Below are 20794 nucleotides of genomic sequence, written 5' to 3'. Positions count from 1 at the left end.
TCCGCAGATTCCAGGTGTTTCCTGGCCCGGGAAACCAGTACCTGTTAAGGGTCCCTTCTCCAGGGTTGTGGATGAAGACCACAACGACATCCAGGGCGGAGAAGAAGGTCTTCACAACGGTCTGGAGGGCGGAGGTGGCAGCCCAATGGTTTTAGGGTTTATATAAAATCAAACCTGGAAAGCGGTAGCTGGTCTTTCAGTATTTGTATTAAGCGGAAGTTATGTAGGCCAGAACGGTCAATACATAACAGTACCACTGTACACTGTAACAATACCACTTAAACAGCATGTACACAGCGGTTTAGAAATCCAAGGGAATGACTACTACACTATTTTTCCCAGGTTTATCAATATAGCTGAGGAATTAAACGATGGCAACTCTGCCTGAATTGGTGTGGGGTGAATTGAGTAGCTCTATAACCGATGCAGCCGGTCCCAAGCCCGGATAAAAGAGGAGGGATAGAGGAGTAACTCCTCTAAAAAAAACCAGGGTTCAGCTGACCCGGCTGATAGCACCCTGTTAGGGTCCCTGCCTGGGGTACAGGTGAAAACCGGTCAACGGTCTCGAGAGCAGAGGATGGCTGGAAAAGTCACAATAGTCAAGAGGGCGGAAAAACCAACAGCGTCTGATCCAGAATGGGCGGCTGAAGAAAAGGTCCTCCAAACGGGGGTTGTGGCGTTAGGAATTAGCAACCTAACACACAGAAAAACATAAGGGTAAGAAGAACGAAAATCGCAAGATGAAAAAGCCAAATACGGAAACACATCCCCGGGTGGAAATCCACACCTCTGATAGAGGGAGCCCCATCGGATACGGGGGGGGGGCAATGTTGCGAAGAGTTCGGAAGACCCAGTCTTATCAAAGCTCAACCAAAAATCGAAACGAAGAAAAGATAGAACATTCATATGTGCAACATGGAACAATATACAAGGATGGAACAAAAAGGCGACGGAAGTGATCAAAGAGTGATCAAAGAAAGCAACATCGACATACTAGTAACAACAGAAATCAAAAAGAAAGGAATTGGAACGGAAACAATAGAAGACCATATCCACTGCTGGAGCGGAGTTAATAAAGAATCAAAAATAATCAAATATAAGTGGAAGAACGGGGTTAGAACATGGGAACCAATCAACGAGAGAATAATTAAAATGCATATAGACATATACGGTAAAGAGACAGTGATACTCGGAGTATATGCACCAACAGACGATTCTCCGAGAGTAGAAAAAGAACATTTCACGGAACAACTCCAAAATCAAATAGAGCTAATTAAAAAGAACGTGGAGATAATTATAACAGGAGACCTTAACGGCAGAACTGGAAGAAAAGAAAACGATAAAGTAGTGGGGAGATTTGGAGAGGATGAAAAAAACGATAACGGAGAACGCCTGATTGAATTATACGAACTAAACAACCTAAAAATCACCAACGGATTTTTCAGACATAAAAATATTCATAAATATACATGGACGCAAGAAACACGAAAGCTGAAATCGATAATAGACTACATAATAATCAAACAAGATACCACAATAAAGATCAAAGATGTGCGAGTCAAAAGAGGAGCAGAATGTGGAACGGACCATAGACTACTGACAGCAAAAATGAGCATTAATTGGAAACATAACAAGACCCCCTCCACAGAAGAACCGTTGAACACTATGAGAGAAAAACAATACAATATAGAACTACTCCAAGAACAATCAATAAGAGAACTATACCAACAACGTCTAGACCAAAAATTAATAGAATTCAGATACGGCAACATCGAAGAAATATACGAGCATATAAAGGCGAGTATAAAGCAAGCAGCATTCGAAGCCCTTGGGGAAAAAGAACATATAACAAATAAACAGCACTATTATGAAATAAATGAACCAACAAAAAGAATAATTTAAGAAAAAAAGCAACTATACAGAAAATGGCTGACTACAAACAACGATGAAGTTTATAAAGAATATAGAGAAAAAGATAGAGAAGTGAAAAAACAAATAACACAGCAAAAGAATGAAGAATGGGAAAGAATCTGCTTAAATATTGAAACATATATAGGAGGTACAAGAACTTCGGAGTCATGGAAAGTACTGAGAGGATTGAAACAAAACTCAAAAGAAAAAATTAAATTGGGAAATATACAGGACAAAGAATGGAAGGACTACTACAAGGAACTATTAACATTGGAAAAGAAAACAGGCGAAGACGAAGCAGATTCCCACAACAAGAAATAGAAATAACAGATAGGGAAATAAGAACGGCCATAAAAGCAATCAAAAATAAGAAAGCACCGGGACCTGGAGGCATCTCACCTGAGCTTATAAAATACGGATCAAAAAAATTACACCGGATGATACAATGGATATTTCAGAAAGCCATAAATGGAGAACAGCTCCCAAAGGAATGGACGGCGGCATATATGACATCTATATTTAAGAAAGGAGATAGAAAACGATGCGAAAACTACAGAGGAATAAGCGTAATATCATCAATAGGAAGATTATATGGGAAGATACTGCGAGAAAAGATAGAGCAAGCGATAAAAGGAAAAATCGGAGAGGATCAGGCAGGCTTCACGGCAGGAAGATCATGCATAGACCACATATACACACTGGAACAACTGTTGGAAAAGAAAAAAGCAAAAAATAGAGATATACACTTGGCATTTGTGGACCTGAGAAAGGCGTATGACTCTGTACCAAGGTCAGAACTATGGGAGGCAATGTACAAATTAGAAATACAGACGGAACTCATAGAAGCTACAAAAGCTCTGTATAAAGAAAATAAAGTGTCCATTAAAATGGGAACAAGAATCATAGGAGACTTCACCACAACAAAAGGGCTCCTGCAGGGTTGTTCCACATCTTCAACCCTATTCAAAATATACTTAGAGAAAGCCTTGACTACATGGACAAGAAAATGCGAAGGCATGGGAGTACCGGTACGGAACGAATACCTATATACATTAAGTTTTGCAGACGATCAAGTAGTGATTGCACAAGACCAAGACGACCTCAGCTACATGATGAAGAAACTACAAGAAGAATATACCAAGGCTGGCCTAGATATTAACCTCGCGAAAACAGAGTACCTATCTACAAGTGAAGAAGACATAGAAGATCTACAGATTGATGACAACGTAACAATCAAAGGAAAGGATAAATTCAAATACCTGGGGTTTATAATCACGAAAAAGGCAACAACAGAGGAAGAAATTACACAAAGATTAGGACAAACAAGAACAGCAATCCGACAACTTAACTCAGTATGGTGGGATAGACACCTAAATATGAAGACAAAAACGCAGATTTATAAAACATTAGTGCGAAGTATTATGACATATGAGGCTGAAAATTGGATCATAAACAAGAAAACCAGCAGTAAGATAGTAGCAACAGAGATGGAATGCCTGCGAAGATGCTGCAGAGTAACAAGAATGGATAGGAGAAGTAATGACGAAATAAAGCAAAGAACATCAATAGAAACAGACATACTAACATATATAGAACAAAAAAGACTAAAGTGGTATGGACATGTAAGAAGAACTAGCGAGAGCAGATGGATAAAGAGAATAACCGAATGGAGCCCCATAGGAAGGAGGAAAAGAGGACGACCCCGAAAATCCTGGAGAAACGAAGTAGACGACGCCATGAGTAAGAGAGGACTAAACGATGGAGAATGGAACAACAGAGAGAGATGGGATCGGTTGAGCGAGGGAAGGCAGTGAATACTGTAGAATCCCTAAATATATCATCATCATCATCATGTGCAGCTTTATCAACCGTTTCCAATTACGGTGCAGCCTCCCTTATTTCAAAGTTATTCTATGTTCTTATTATTATTCGACGATGTCTTAGTTATACGTTGTTGTAATAATTTGTGCTCATTTGCGCCCATATTTTTCTATTTTGTGCTATTCGAGACCACGTTGTTCCTGTTAATTTTCTAATATCATAATCCCATCTGAGATTTGGGCGCCTCTTTGGTCTCTTAGCGTTCCTGGGGTACCACATAGTTGTTCTAGTGGTCCATCTGTTATCTGTTCTTCTTGCCATATGTCCTGCCCATTGCCATTTCAGGGATTTTATTCTTTGGATTACATCAGTCACCTGGGTTTGCCTCCGTATCCATTCAATTCTTTTACGATCCCTCTTTGTTATCCCTAGCATACATCTTTCCATTGCTCTTTGAGTTACTTGGAGTTTCGACGTTATTTCTCTCTTTAATATCCAAGTTTCACATCCATATGTCAAGACGGGTAATATGCATTGATCAAATACTCTCTTCTTGAGGTATAGTGGCATTTTGGACTTGAAGACTATGGAATTTCGTCCGAATGCTGACCACGCTTGTTTTATTCGTCTGTTGATTTCCGGAAGTAGTGATCCCGATTTATGTATATTTAATCATATATATATATATATATATATATATATATATATATATATATATATATATATGATTTATATATATATATATATATTTATATATAAATATATATATATATATATATATATATATATATATATATATATATATATATATATATATATATATTAAACGATGGCCCCGAGTACGGGCGCCTCTTAAATAAGGTAGGGGTGCGAAGAATAGGTCCGGCTTGGCCAAATTTGATATCGAAAAAAGCTGTAGAATAGGCACATGGAATGTGCGGAGTTTATATGAACCCGGAAAAACACAGAATGCCATAAATGAGATGAGAAGACTGCAAATATCAATTCTGGGTATTAGTAAAATGCGATGGCCCCGATCTGGCCAATGCCATGTGGATGATCATGAAGTGTATTATGCAGGAGAAGACAGTAATTATCATCGTAATGGTGTAGGATTCATAGTCTCAAAGGATGTTAGCAGATGTGACAGGGCGATATGCCAGGTATCTGAACGGGTCATAATGATTTAGTTGAGCGCGAAACCCAGAAATATAAATTTAATACAAGTGTATGCACCGACAGCGGAAAGTGAACTGGAAGAACTTGAAAAGTTCTACTCCGATGTAAAGACCGTCACTGACCAATTCAAGACTAGAGATCTTACTATTCTGATGGGTGACCTTAATGCTAAGATAGGAAAAGGCAGACAAAGTAACATTATTGGATGTTATGGACTGGGTGGTAGAAAGATCGCCCAGATTTTGCAAAGATCGCTCAGATTTTGCAAAGAACATCATCATCATCAATCAGCCCTGAGTTGTCCATTGTTGAACATAGGCCTCCTCTAGACTTTTCCATCTGCTTCTGTTCTGCACCTCTGCTATGCAATTGGTCACGATTCTTTTGAGGTCGTCGGTCCATCGCGTTGGGGGTCTTCCTCGGCTTCGCTTGTCAATCCGTGGTCTCCACTCAAGCAATTTTTTTGTCCAACTGTCGTCTTTCATTCTTGCAACATGTCCTGCACATCTCTGTTTTTGCCTTGTAATATGTTCGATAATGTCTTCCATTCCGGTTCGTCTACGAACGTCCTCGTTTCTTATTCTATTTCTTAAGCTTATTCCAAGCATTGATCTCTCCATCTTTCATTGTGTCCTTCTCAATTTTTCGGCTGATGTTTTTGTGAGAGTTAAGGTTTCTGCTCCGTATGTGAGGACTGGTAGAACGCACTGGTTAAAAGCTTTTCTTTTTAAATGGATCGGTATATTTGTTTTAAATACGTCTCTCATTTTTCCGAATGCAGCCCAACCCAGACTTATTCTTCTGAGTAGCTCGCATGTTTGGTTATCTCGCGTTAACCTTATTTCGTGACCCAAATACACATATTTTTCCACAAGTTCTATGGGCGACTTCTCGATTTCTATTAGCTCATTGGGGACGAGATTGGTCATCATTTTTGTTTTTCCATAGTTTATTTTTAAATCGACTTTCTGGGTTACTTGCTGCAGTTATTGTAGCATAACTCTGGCTTCTCCTAAGTTGTCTGTTATGAGAACAATATCATCGGCATATCTGAGATGATTGAATATCTTTCCATCGATGCTAATACCCTTTGATTCCCACTCTAGCCGTTTAAATGCGTACTCCATAACTGCTATAAATAGTTTTGGCGACAAGGTATCTCCCTGCCGTATCCCTCTGCCAATTTTTATCTTCTCAGTCATGCAGTGGAGGTTAACGGTTGTCGCATTTTCGTATATATTTCGAATAATATTTGCATACCTGTAATCTATTCTGCATTCTGATAGTGCTTTTAAGATAGCAACTATTTCGACTGTGTCAAATCCTTTGTGGAAGTCGACAAAGATAAGAGCAAGGGGTCTGTTATATTCGATAGACTTTTCAACTAGAGTTTTAAGGCATTGCTAATGGTTGTTTGTTCCGTGTCCCGCTCGAAATCCTGCCTGTTCTTCTGATTGATAGAAATCGAGTTTTGCTTCTAATCTGTTTGTCAGTGTTAGAGTAAAGAGCTTGTATAGGTGGTTAAGTAAACTAATTGGCCTATAGTTTTTGAGATCTGATTTATCACCTTTTTTGTGGAGGAAGATTGTAACCAAATTCTTCCATGTACTTGGAATGTTTTCACTATGCAGACATAGATTAAAAAATTTTCCAAGAAAATCCTTTATAACAAGGTATATAAAAAAAACCCCGTCGGGCTATGTTAAAAAGACAAAACGTTTTCGGAATAAGTATTCCATCATCAGTGTCCTAAAATATTTAACCACTTAATTAAAAAGAACATGAAAAGATTTAAATTTTGACTAAGGTTAATGTGAAATGTGGTTAATACTTACAATATATTACATGAATGTAGCCACTAAATATGAGGGTAAAAACCCTTTAAAAATTAATATGTGAAGTTTAGTTTACATTATGTCGTGTTTACAAATAGGATGGTAAAGTTACCGTTGGATTGGTAACATGGCGACATATGACTCTACATAAAGTTGCAAGTCCTGAGACGGTATGTCTACGAGGACTTTATTAAAGCAACTGATTGAAATGACAATCTCAAAAGGTTATGACGGAAGTCATGACAGAGCAGTCAGTGTAACTGTATGTGTCTATTTAAGACAGAAGCCACCGTTAATATATGAAGTAATATATTTAAATTGTGAAAGTTGAAATAAAATTAAAAAATTATAACAGTATCAACCATCAATGTTGTTGTTTTAAGTTATGTACTTGAGATGAAATTGTGATGAGAAAATTATGTGATTATAGTTAGGCAACCAACTATACAGTGTCAAGTGGTGTGATGAAAAAGATTCTAATATAAGGCCCTTTATGTTTCAATAACATTTGGTACCTGGAAAATGGAAACTAGACACAGGTGGAAAGTTTGGTTCTTGAAAAGTATAGGATTTAATATATTTAATGTGAGAGTGTTATTCAATGAATGAAATAAAACTATTGTAATATAAAGTTCATGTAAAAATTGACTTATAACTCAATTATATTAGGCCCTGTATGTCAAAAAACAACATTTGGTACCTGGTAAATGTAAAATTTCTTGAGTTACAAGTTCATGAATATAAATATCTGATTAGGTGTTAACAGACTGAGTGATGTAGTTATTTTGTGTGTTGACAAGTATATGAAATGGACAAAAATTGATCGTTGGGAGTGGTTTTGTAATATATTGATCATAATGTACTCAACTTATAACTTGAGAAAAGGCCCTATCTGTTATAAAGCAACACTAGGTACATAGGAAAATAAAAGATTAAGTTATAAATTGGTAAGTTGAATGAACTGTTGGTATATATTGACTGTAATAGTAAAATAAAATTGTTGTAGGTGGCTCTGTTAAATTTGAGTAAAGAGAATGAAAATTAAGGTGTTTTTGGGAAAGTTGTGATAAGCGGATAGACTACAGAAGGCTGAGGTCTCCAGAGGACCGAAAACCAAACCCTGAGGGAGTTGTGTAGAAAAGAAAAATGAGACCACTTCTCTTTACATCTTAACCACTATACCCAATTTTTTCCATACTCCTTTTTCGACACTTCCAAATTTACATTAGATCATCCGTCATCCCTCCCCCTTCCAGATTATGAAATTTTCATTTTTCTTTTCTACACAATCTAATTATGTTTATAAAAATTGAGGGCATATCTAGAGATAAAGAAACTTTACTTCACTAAAACTCATAAGTAAGACATGTGTCTAACACAAATGTGACGTATTTCTAGTGCAGATAAAACCATGTGATAAATAGAAAAGTGTTATCTTTGCCGGCAAAGAAGCAAAGAAAAACTCAAAGTGAGAGAGGAAAAAACCAGTCAGCTGAGAAAACTTTTCAACGATGTTGAGCTTGGATCCACCATCTACATCTCTCTCTCTGCTCGGGCCTTGGTCTCCTCCAAACTATGCCTCCAACCTTATGCATCTCGCGCCGATCTTCTCCAGGTTCTCACGTCTAGCAAATTTTGCGCGTCCGCTGCCACTTCATCCTCCCATCTTTTCCGTGGCCTTCCTTTTGGTCTTGCGCCCTGCATTTTACTATCAAGGGCTCTTTTCTGTCTCCATTCGTACTACATGACCAGCCCAGGGAAGTCTCTGAAGTTTAACGAATTCTGAGATCGGTGTCTCTTTGAGCAGTTGGTAGAGTTCATGGTTATACCTTATATCTTCATATTCCGTTTTCCTTAATAGGTCCAAATATCTTTCTTAGGACTTTTCTTTCGAAGACTTTCAGTTTTCTTTTTGTCTCTTATGTCACCACCCATGTCTCGCATCCATAACATACTATTGGTCTGATAATAGTTTTGTAGACCCTGATTTTCAATCTCCAGTGTGTGTTGTTGGAGCGAAACACATGATCGAGTGAAAAATAAGCTTTGTTTCCCTTTACTATTCTTCTTTGGATTTCTGGTTCTTCTGTTTCATCCGTGTTTAATGTAACTCCTAAATATATGAAACTTTCTACCGTTTCAATATCGTCCTCTAATTCAACTGTGCGTCTGTTTCCCCTAGCTCTTGCCTGTGTTAACTTTTTTGTCTTTTGAATATTTATTTCTAGTCCGATCTATTTGCCTTTGATTTTAATTGTGAATATATTTCTGCCGCCTCTTCTGTTCTGCAAGACATGATGCTAATATCATCGGCATAGGGCAATCTGTATTGATTTATTTGTTAGGAGATTACCTATTCCAATAATCAGCTGTCTTATCACATATTCCAAGGTCAGGTTGACTAGTTTCGGTGCCAGCCCGTCTCCTTGCTTTAATCCTTGGGCTATCGTAAAATTTTGAGTGAGCTAATTTTGGACTCTGACAGTTGCTATTGACGAATCCATTGTTGTTTTTACCAGTCGGATGTATTTTTGGGGGATATTAAAGCTCTGCAATATTTGATATAACTTGTTCCTATTAATTAAGTAGTAGGCTTGTTTAAAATCTATAACTATGTTGTGGACGTCAATGTCGTATTCATCAATATCAAGTAAAAATTTTGTACGCCATGCACAAGAGGGTTATGCCGCGATAATTTTCGCATTTCAGTTTATCCCCTTTTTTATAAATTAGGCATATAATCCCGGTTTTCCAATCATTAGGGATCTTTTCATCATTCCAAATCTTGTTCATGAGCACATGCATTTGTCCTACTAGGTGATCGCCACCTAATTTATATAGCTCAGGGGGGACGTTGTCAATACCTGGAGCCTTATTGATCTTTCGTGCTCGTATTGCCTGTTTTACCTTTTCCATCGTTGGGGGTTCTATATTTTCGGTGTCTCCCTCATTGTGATGCATGTCAATATGATCTTCATTTTCTTGTGTCCCTAAAAGAGTTTGGAAATAGGTTTTCCAGACTGATTTTATTTCTTTTGGATCACTGGTTACTTGCCCTTCTTGATTTCTGCATAGATTTGTTCGGGGTTTATATCCTTCTCTTAAATTGCGTAGATATCTGTACGCCTGTCTTATATTGTTGCTCTGAACATTTTCTTCCATTTTCTGTATATTCCGTTTTCGTATTTTCTTTTCTTTGTTCGGATTATTTTATCTGCCCTCCGTCTTAAATCTTGGTAACTTGCCCTTCTTGCTCTGGTTCTTCTTTAGATATATTTCTTGTATTCTTCATTTCTTTTCTGTATGGCCTTATTACATTAGTCATTAAACCATTTCCTTTTTTTATTTTTCTTTTTCTTGCCTATGATTTTTCTTGCTGCGTCAATAACTTTTATTTTGATTTCTTCCCAATGTTCTTCGGTCCCTAGTGCTGTCAGTGTTTGTGTTATTTCTCTTTCATAGTTCTGTTTGACATCTTGTTGTTTAAATTTTTGTATATCTAGCTGTTCTGTTCTTTGTTCCTGTCTTTCTTTCCTGTTTCTCTGAATTCTGCATCTGTATTTTATCTGTACTAGGAAATGGTCAGATCCGCAGCATGCTCCTCTTCGGCTTTTCACATCTTGTATGCTTGTTGCGGCCCGTTTGTCTATCAAGACATGATCAATTTGGTTAGCGGTTGTTCCTCCAGGCACAATCCATGTCGCTATGTGTAAATAGGTGACGATAAAAGAAAAGCTTTCTATGATGAGTTAGGTTGTAGACTTAGAAATATTCCAAATAAGAAATGACTCATAATAGAAGGTAACTTCAACGCTAATATAGGCTAATTAGACAGAGGAAATGAACATATAGATGGAGGATACGGCATTGGAACTAGAAATAACGCAGCAGATAATATACTGGAATTAGCAGTAGCACTAGGTATGGCCACTGTTAGTAAATGCTTTTAGAAGAGAGAAAGCCAACTTACCAACCAGTAGAAATATTAGAAAATCAGTTTAAATTCATGCAAGGCAAATCAACAACGGATGTAATTTTTATCATAAGGCAAGTAATGGAAAACTAATGTTAGAACAGGTGAGGGTAAGACTGATAAATTTCATTTAAGAATAGTATTGCATCAGGGGTCAGTGCTAATCCCTTATCTCTTCTAATCAGTGTTGGAAAAATTAACGAAAACATGTCAAGAAGATATCCCATGGTGCCTGATGTATGCTAACGATGTGGTGTTAGTAAAAGATAAGGAGAGAGAATTCAATTAATGATTGAGACAATGAAGATGGGCGCTTGAGCAAAAAGGTACTAAGGAAGACAAAAACAGAGTGTCTAAAGTGTGCATTTAAAAATTAACTTCAACTTCACTTTAAATCAGGTTGTAATGTTGACTGGTGAAATTATTGAAAAAAAAATCGTTTTAGGTAAGAATCTAGATTTGATGTTACAAAGCAATGCGGAAATAGATGGAGATATAGTAGACTCAAATAAGGATGGACAAAATGGAAAGAAGCAAGTGATGTCTTGTGTGATAGAAAGGTTCTTACGAAACTGAAAGGTAAATTCCATAATACGGATATAAAACCGTAATTGGACGGTTAAAAAAATAAGAACAATGAATGCATTTGAACGAAATGAAAATATTAAAATAAAAATTAAAATATTAGGAGAAGTCTAGGCGCAGCACCTCATCTATGCAAAAATGGGGAAGCATAGGTTACGATAATTAGGGCATGTTGATCGTCGACACGAGAGTCATGCAATACATAGGATTCTGGTTTTCCAGGTCTCAGAAAGTAGTAGGAGAGAAAGACCGAAAAAGAGATGACGGGAAACGAATAGGAGAAATATGTGTATGAAAGAAATTCATCTTGATATGGCGAAAGATATCCCTATATATAAGGATAAGGCGTAAAGGGATAAAGGCAAAGAGAATGATGATGAAGAATCAGTAAATATGGTGATACTTGAATATATACATAATTTTTCAAAATAAATGAATCGCTTATTTTTATTAATTATTCGCTACTCGATTTATTCAAAATATTATATAACAAATTGTTCATATTTTTTAAATCAGTAATGTTAAAACTGTTTGAGAAACAGCTAGTTAAGAACCACCTTAAGTTAATGAAACCAATAATAAAAGAAAAGAGCTGATTCCAAACCGATAATTTTATTCAGAGATAAAAAATATCCTATGATTAATTGAATATACAGAATTATCGATATAGGTAACTAAGTGATAAAAAATATCCTATGTTTAATTGAATATACAGAATTATCGATATAGGTAACTAAGTGAGAAACTTGTTAGGAAATACGTTTTAGAAAAAAAAATGTGCTAGTCTTTTTTGACATAGCTTAGGCCTTTGCTAAAGTATAGCATGGAAGTTTAACCTGCAAATAGTATAACTACATGGTCATAGTTGGAAATGATACTGTCATACTCACAGTATTTGACAACAGCAAAGTAGCAGCAAAAAAATTATAACTGTTATTAAATAAAATTCATATGTACTTAAAATTGGAAACCTAAACTAAATGAGTCCAAATTAATGAACATCAAGTTTATGCATCTGAAAATCTAAAACATTAATTTTACAAAAAACGATGTCTAAATACCTTATGCATCTTCCACAAAATACATGGGAACTATACTTAAGACTTATATATATATATATATACAATAGCACTAAAGGCCTTAGAGGCCCATGGCTTAAAAAGTTTGTTCTTTCTTCATTTTCGCTTTTCTTTATGTACTGAGATCTTCTCTGGCTCGATATGTGATTTTTCTCCATTCCTTCTTGTTATTCATTTTTCTTTTCTGGCCTTGTAGTCCAATTTCTTCCATATCTTTTTCTACCTCCTGATTCCATCTATTTTTTGGCCTTCCTTTTCTCTTTTTTAAAGTTATAGTGTAGTTCATTACCCTTTTTGAAGTCCTCGTGTTCGGCATCCTTTCTAGGTGACCTCGCCATCTTAGTCTCTGTGCCTTTATGACTCCTATTATGTTAGGTTGATTATATAATTTCTTTAACTCATCATTTGATCTTCTTATCCATAAACCGTCCCTTATTATTCCTCCATATATCTTCCTCAGGATTTTCCTTTCCCATATCTCCAGTAAATTTTGTTCATTTTTTGTCATTGTCCATGTCTCACTGCAGTACGTTACTATTGGTTGTATAGTTGTTTTGTATAACTGTATTTTTGCCTTTCTTGATAAAAACTTGCTTTTCAACATTCCACTAAGAGCATGTACACTTCTATTGCCTGCCATTATTCTAGCTTGTATTTCTTCTTTAATGTTAGGTTTGCGTGATATTATTGTACCTAGGTATGTAAATCTTTCTACCATTTCGAATTCGTATGATAATCTTTCTTCTACTTCTACTTTAAACTTTTGTCCATCCCTGAACTGATCATCTGTCCACTGCATACATTTTGTTTTAGTTTCATTTATGTAAAGTCCCATTTTCTTTGCTGCTTTTACTATTCTCTGTACTATCTCCTGTAGCTCTTTTTTTCCTCTTGCCAGCAACACTATATCATCCGCAAATGCCAAAACTTGGTGTCTTTTATGATATAGGAGTCCTTCTCTATTGATTTTCGCTTCTCGCATTATTTTTTCTAGGCATAAATTGAAGAGTAATGATGACAAAGGATCGCCCTGCCTTAATCCTTCGTTTACTATAAATTTGTCCGATACATGATTGTTTACTTTGACTCTGTTTTCTGTATTCTCTAAAGTAAGATGTATCATGTTACGCAACTTTCTGCTAACTCCCAGTTCCTCAAGGGTCTCTTTTAATTCCTTCCTTTTTATTCTATCGTATGCTTGCTGGAAGTCGATGAATAGCGCTATCGTTGGTAAGTTGTGTTCATAGCTTTCTGCTTGTAATTCTCTGATTATGAATACTTGGTCCGTTGTGCTTCTCCCTCGTCTAAATCCGCATTGGTATTCGCCTATTATATTTTCAACTTCTTTTTCTAGCTTATCTTTTATGGATTTTGATAGGATTTTATATACGGTATTTAGTAACGCTACTCCTCTGTAATTACTGCATTCTGTTTTGTCTCCTTTTTTGTGTAATGGGCAAATAATGGCTTCCTTCCAATCTTCGGGTATTCGTTCTTTTATCCATATCTCTTTTATGATCTTGTATATCCAATTATTTAGCAGTTTTCCACCATATTTCATCATCTCTGCTGTTATGTTATCGCTTCCAGGGGATTTGTTGTTTTTCAGATTTTTTATGATTTCCTCGATTTGTTCTTTGCTGGGTGAATTATCTTCTATGTCTTCTAAGTGTTCGATTCTTGCTTCTGTTTCCACGTATTCTCTTTGGTTTGACTTATTATTGCCATTTAGTAATTCATCAAAATACTCTTTCCATCTTTCGGCAATTTCTGTTTCCCCGCTTATATTATTTCCTGCTTTGTTTTTGACGAATATGGGTTTTTGTTGGAAACCTTTTTTTTCATTTCTAGCACCTTGATATAGGTTTTTTATTTTTTTATTTCTGTAATTCTCTTCTATTTCTTTTAGCTTATTTTCTATGTGTTTTCTCTTCTTTTCTCTCAGCACTCTCTTTACTTTTTGTCTTTGCTCCCTATATCTATTCTTTGTCTCTGTTGTTTCTTTCGTGATCATTTCAATCCTTAATGATTTTCTTATTTCTATTTTTTTTTGGCACTCTATGTCGAACCAGTCTTTCCTCTTTTTATTCTCTTGTTTGTTACATTCTTTTGCTGCTTTGTTCATTATTTGCTTTATGTTTTCCCATTTGTTCTCAGTTTGCTCTTCTATTTGTATCTTTTTTAGTTCTCTTTCCATTGTTTCCTCGTATATGTCTTGCTCTTTCTTTGTTGCTAATCGAATTGGGTTATGTATACATTTCTTTTTTTTTATTTTGTTTTTGTTTTCTGGTATCAGTTGCTTAATTTTGATGCCCACCATGTAATGATCTGAGTCGGCGTCTGGTCCTCTGTATGTTCTTATCTTCTTTATACATTGCTGTTCTTCTTTTTCGATGAGCACGTGGTCTATTTGGTTTTTAGTCTTTCTATCTGGCGATATCCAAGTTTCCTTGTGTATTTCTTTTCGTTCGAAATATGTGCTCATTATGATCATATTTTTTTCTCTTGCGAAATCTATCAGGAATTGTCCGTTCTCATTAGTTTCATTGTGTTTACTATATTTTCCTATTGTCGGTCTAAATACTTCTTCCTTCCCTATTTTGGCATTTGCGTCGCCTAGAATAATTTTCATATCATATCTGGGTATATTTTCGATTGTTCTGTTTAATTCATTGTAGAAACATTCTTTGACATCATTATCTTTTTCTTCTGAAGGCGCGTGAATATTTATGAGGGTGATTTTTTGGTATTTTCCCTTGAACCTGATACTACATATGCGGTCTGATACTGGTTTAAACTCTACTAGTGCTTCTTTTAGCTCTTTTCTTATCATAAAACCTGTGCCTAACGTTCGATTCTTTCCACCGCTGTTAAAAAACATTGTATCTTCTATTTCTAATATATCATTTCCCAGTTGTTTCGTCTCCTGTAAAGCTACTATGTCAAAATGGAACTTTTCGATTTCTCTCGCTAAGTGTTTAAGTTTGCCTTCTCCATATGTGCCTCTTACATTCCATGTTCCCAAAAGTAAGTGTTCTTTTCGTAATGTTTTCTTGTGTTTTGGTCCCGTTATCATTTTTTTCCTCTTTTTTCCTTTTTTCGTATTATCGCTAACCTTGTTCTGTGCTTGTTTCGTCAACTTTATTCCAGTAGTACATTTAGTTGCTAGTTTTTTGATGTTTTTTTACATATTGCGCCTTCTTTGTCATTCCACTTCCATTCGCTGTTATTCACCCATATTTTTTTTACTCCAATCTTGACTTCATTTCCTTTATTTCTTTCTTCTTGAGCAATGTTTCTAATTGTTTTCTGTATTTCTCGTTCTTTTGTGGTTGCATCTTCGTTGATATATATTTTGTACTCTTTAATTTCTTTTAACTTGTGCTTTTTTTCCATTATTTTTCTTTTTTCTTCCTGGTTTTCCAATTCAATTAGGCATGTTTTTTCGCCTAACTTGTGAGCATTCCTTATTTTAACCTCTACTCCTATATGTTGTTTGATGAAATTATTGATTGTTCCTTTTAACCTTGCTTGCTCATATGTGTCTATCTTTAGGCCGTACATAACTATGTTATTTATTCGTCGGTGTTTTTCCATAACTTCCATGTTTTTTGTTATTTCTCTGAGTTCCTCCTTGATCTCTATATTTTCTTGTTTTAGTTCTGAATTTTCTTTTCTCAGCTCTCTGTTTTCCATTATGAGCTTTTCTATCGTTTCCTTGCATTCTTGTTGATTTCTTTTTATTTCCTTAATATCATCGGTGAGGTGGCTCACCATTATTAGTAATTGATCAATTTTTGTTGCCTCATTTTTTTTCTCTGGAGTTTTTGTTGGTGTTCTCGAAAACTTCTTGCTCTTTCTGAAAATGTTATCTTCTTCCTCGCTGTCTTTATATCTGTCCTTCCTTTTTGCCCCTCCTTCTGAAAGTGTATCATCACTGTCTAAATTTTTCATATATTTTTCCATTTTCCGGCGCCAAACACTGTCTTCCACCTCAACAGTTCAGAGAAGACAGCGTTTACCGTATTTATTTTATGTTTATTAACCGTTGTTATTTTTCTGTGTCTACCCCGAAAGTCTACTCACAACGGCAACGTCGCAATTTCAAAGGTCAGAGTTTCGTTTCTATGCTTTGATGTTAATTAGGCTTATCAATTACAGCGATCTTACTTTTTATAGGGCCTTGGTGTTTTAGGATGTAATTTCACCGATTTTAAAGTTTTTTCTTAGCACTCTCCTTCACTTAATGCCTTATATTGTTCACTGGATATTTTCAATAATTTATTTCCCGTTACAACTCTCAGAAATTGAGTTTATTGCAGACGACAAATAAAATATTTGTTTACGTTTTGGTTACCGTGTTGCTCAAGACTTATATAGTATATGTTAAAAAAAGGGAGGAACTCAGAAAAGTTATCAGAAAATGTATCCGCAACTCCTATAGTCATTAACTTGGTACTGATATCTCTGCTCCCCGATTTTAGCAAGCTATTCCTATTATCCAACGATTAGCCAGTCCAGGAATATATGCATTATTATGGTACTGATAATGCTGCTGCCCCTCATAAGTAAGTAGAATATGCAAGGAAGTTTTTGGCAATTTAATAGGGTTTTTGTGTGTTACAATATAATTTTTTCGAGAAAGTAAAGAATATCTATCCGCTATCCTGATTTATTCCATAGATTAAATATTAGAATACTATAGAATAATGCTATTACCAGCAAAAAAAACGGTATAATAGTAACGAGAAAACCAAATAAATGTTCATTAACAGACAAAAGAGACGATGTCAAATAGGGCATATAACGTAACAATAGACCCATATAATTTTAAAAAATTTGAGCGTTTTAGATATCGCAGATAACGTTGTCACTTAAGAGACAAAAGGGAAAATTCAGGTAGCAAACTGATATATGTATAACCTCGTAACACTTTTAAATCCAGAAGTGTAATACATACTACTAAAATCAGGATATATATATATTATTGTGATATTTAAAGTCTTGGTGCGCCAAGCAATAATTAGCTAATTAATTTGTTTTAATAATTAATATTATTTAAATGATATGATTATGACTCTATCACAATTTTTAATTCTTTTATCTCAGGGTTCAATTCGTGCTTCTATATCTATGCTATTACATGTGAAAGGTAAGGTCCAGAGAATACCGGTACAATAAAAAACACATATGATCTAACACTATATATTGAAATAAAAATAATGAAATAATTCACACTCAAAAGTTTTCAATAAACAAATCTCATATAAGGATTCTCAAAATTTTGTTCTCCGTACGTGAACAATCAAAAATTAATGGTACAAACAATATTAATTGAAATCTCAAAATCCCAAACTATTCTAACTCTCCTAATCCAAATATTTATATCCTTTCTAAATTACGTGTAAAAATTGTGTTATCAATAAAAGAAAAAAAACTGCAGAAAACAAAATTATCTCTCTCTGATGATGAGTGGTCCAAATCCTTGTTCCTTGTAGATTATATTATCTCCTCTCAACCGCTCCCTATGTAATCAGCAATCTTACATCAGATTGTTGCAAGTATATCGTCCTTAATGATCTCCTTCAAAAGCACAAATCATTCAAATTATGATAGCCTTTCTCCTCTCGATAAACTGAATCTCTCGTTGGCCCGAGTGAAAAATTGACTCTTGGAATATCTTCTCTTTACGATAAACTGAATCTCTCGTTGGCCTGAACAGTGACTCTTGGAATATAAGTAGAGAAATATGACTTACAATATTTTGTTGTTTCAGCTTCTGTCAGATACACTAACTCCACAAAAACTCACTAACATTCAACACTACTGCTTGCTACATTTCGGGAACCGACAGAGAACAAACACTGTTCTTTCTTGAAGACTTGGAAACCAACTGCCTATATTTTCTCTCTCCTCAATCTAGCTAAACTTTCCTTATCCCACCTTTTTCAATCTCCGCCAATCAAAACTCGTCACAATTCCCCATTTTTTCATTTCGATAACAAACAAATTTTTACCTATAATTATAAAATTTCCTAAAACTTATTTACAAATATTATTTTCTATAATTCTTAAAACTAACAAAAACCTCTTTATAAAATATCTTCTATTGTCTTTAATCACTGCACTAATGTATTTGTAAAAACCCGTTTCAATTTGTCTTTTGTTTCACTTAAACTTATGCGGGTCAACTGAAGTATTACAAAGAAATAATTTATGTAAAGCTTACTTTTTGTTTAGTACAGATAATCCAAGAATTTAATAACTTTCCTTCTTAGAAATGTTTGTTGGTTATACTTTCTGAATTATTTTAATTTTTTGTTGAACTTTGAAATATTTTAAACAAACCAATATTTTCTTGATTTTACATATCATAACAAATCCCCGCCATTTGATCTGCCGAAACTCTTTGTTAAATTTTAAAATGACAAAAGTTTTCCAGGATCAAATCATTTCACTATGTTATTAAAATCTACTTATGATACTGATAAATGTCGTGAATGTTAAAATACCCCGTATATTGCCTGTCTTTATACGGGATTGGATATATTTTCGTTTTAAATTTTTCCAAGTATTTTCCCTCCAAAGAAAGTTCATAATTTTTAGCCACTCGGTTTACTTTATTAACAAGATCTCCATGGTTTCTTAAAATCTTCTCTATGTTTTCTCCACAATTTATTTTTCTTTCATCCTTCTTTTGTTCATATGTGTTCACTGTCCATAATACTTCTTCACACAATTCTGGATTCTCGTCCATTAGTGCCATTTTTTCTTCTGTTTTCCTTTTATCCTCTAATTCCCTTTGGTATTCCGAGCACCATGTTTCTATTCCTTTCATTTCTCTGATGATACTTTCTTTTTCTTCCTGCTTCCATTCTGTTTTATCGTCGGTTGCCGACAATTCTTCTGTACCTTCTATTTCCTGTTTTTCTCTGGTCTCCATCTTATTTTCCTGCTTTCTTTTCGAACTCTTCTTCTTTTTCTTCCTTCTCTTTTTCTCTTCTGTTAGATCTTGTTCTTGTACTTTCGGTTTATTCTCTACAGTCATATCGATTTCTTTGTGTTTTTCCTGTGCATTGATCCTTCCAGAATTTGTTTTCCTATCTGTTTGCTTTTCTTCTCCTGTGTTGTCTGGTTCTGCTCTGATTTCCATTTTATTTTCCGCAAAATTTATGGTGATATCTTTTTTCCTCAATTCATCAATTCCCGCTATCATATCATGATTTAAATCTTCAATCACCACACATTTCATAATATGGAATTTGTTTCCCACTCTTATCTGTACTCCCAAACCTTCGTTTACTGTCGTCAAATTTTTATTGTTTGCACCCACTAAATCAACCCTAGGAATCTTATACACAAATCTGTCCAAATTTAATTCTTTTACTAGTTTTTTATTGATTAGCGATATCTCCGAGCCAGAATCAATCACAATTTTAATTGCTTTATGTTTTATAAATGCATCTAAAAATATTAGATTAGAATTAGAGATTTGTCTTTCGTTTTCTATTGCTACATGATTCATCTCCCTTCTATTTTGTTGTTGGAAGCTCTGGTTATTTCTATCATCCCTTTGTTCGTTAGTATTCCTATTCGGAGTATTTTGTGCATCTCTATTCCTGTTGTGATTTTCATATGTTCTATGTTGTGTGTCATTCCTGTTATCGTAATTTTGTTGTCTATTGTAATTATTGTAATTTCTCGGCCTATATTCGTTTGTTGATCTGGGATGTCGGTTTCTCTGGTCATAATTTGATGAATACCTTCTTTCCGGTCCATTATATTGGTCATGTTGTCTTCTATTTCTCATTTCTTTTCTTTTTGCTTCTTTTAATTGAAGGAATTGGCACAAACTATCAATATCTTGATAGTTTCTCAAAATCACGTGATCTTCCAACGTTTCCTCAAAATGTCTGCTGATCATTTCTACCAGCTGTTCGGTAGAATATTTGTATTCTAGATATTTTAAATTGTTATATATCTGCAAAGCATATCTTTCTTCAGATATTCCCATTTTTTCGTGATATTTTCCATTCTGTAGCTCTTGGTTGATTTCTCTCTGTTTATTTTTCCCCCAGAAATAGTTGAGAAATTTATTTTCAAAATCTGTCCAATTTTCAAACTCATCTTCCTTGCTTTCATACCATAACGCTGCTTCTTCTTTCAAATGGTTTCTAATTGTTTCTTTGCAATCGTCAAAATATCTAGTATGTTGTAATTTGGTTTTCAAATTTTTAACAAACGGTACTGGGTGTGTTTTCCGAATATCCCCGCCAAATTGTATTTTCGCCTCGCTTGTTCCATGGATAATAACTTCTTTTCTCTCTACCCCTCTTAGTTCAATTTCTGCCATTTGTTTTTTATTTTGCTTTAATCTTCTTTCTACTTCCTTCCTGTCTTCTTGTAGCGCC

Source organism: Diabrotica undecimpunctata, chromosome 8 (genome assembly GCF_040954645.1).
Source record: "Diabrotica undecimpunctata isolate CICGRU chromosome 8, icDiaUnde3, whole genome shotgun sequence".
In the NCBI taxonomy this organism is placed as follows: Eukaryota; Metazoa; Arthropoda; class Insecta; order Coleoptera; family Chrysomelidae; genus Diabrotica; species Diabrotica undecimpunctata.
Note: the sequence above shows the minus strand (reverse complement) of the source record.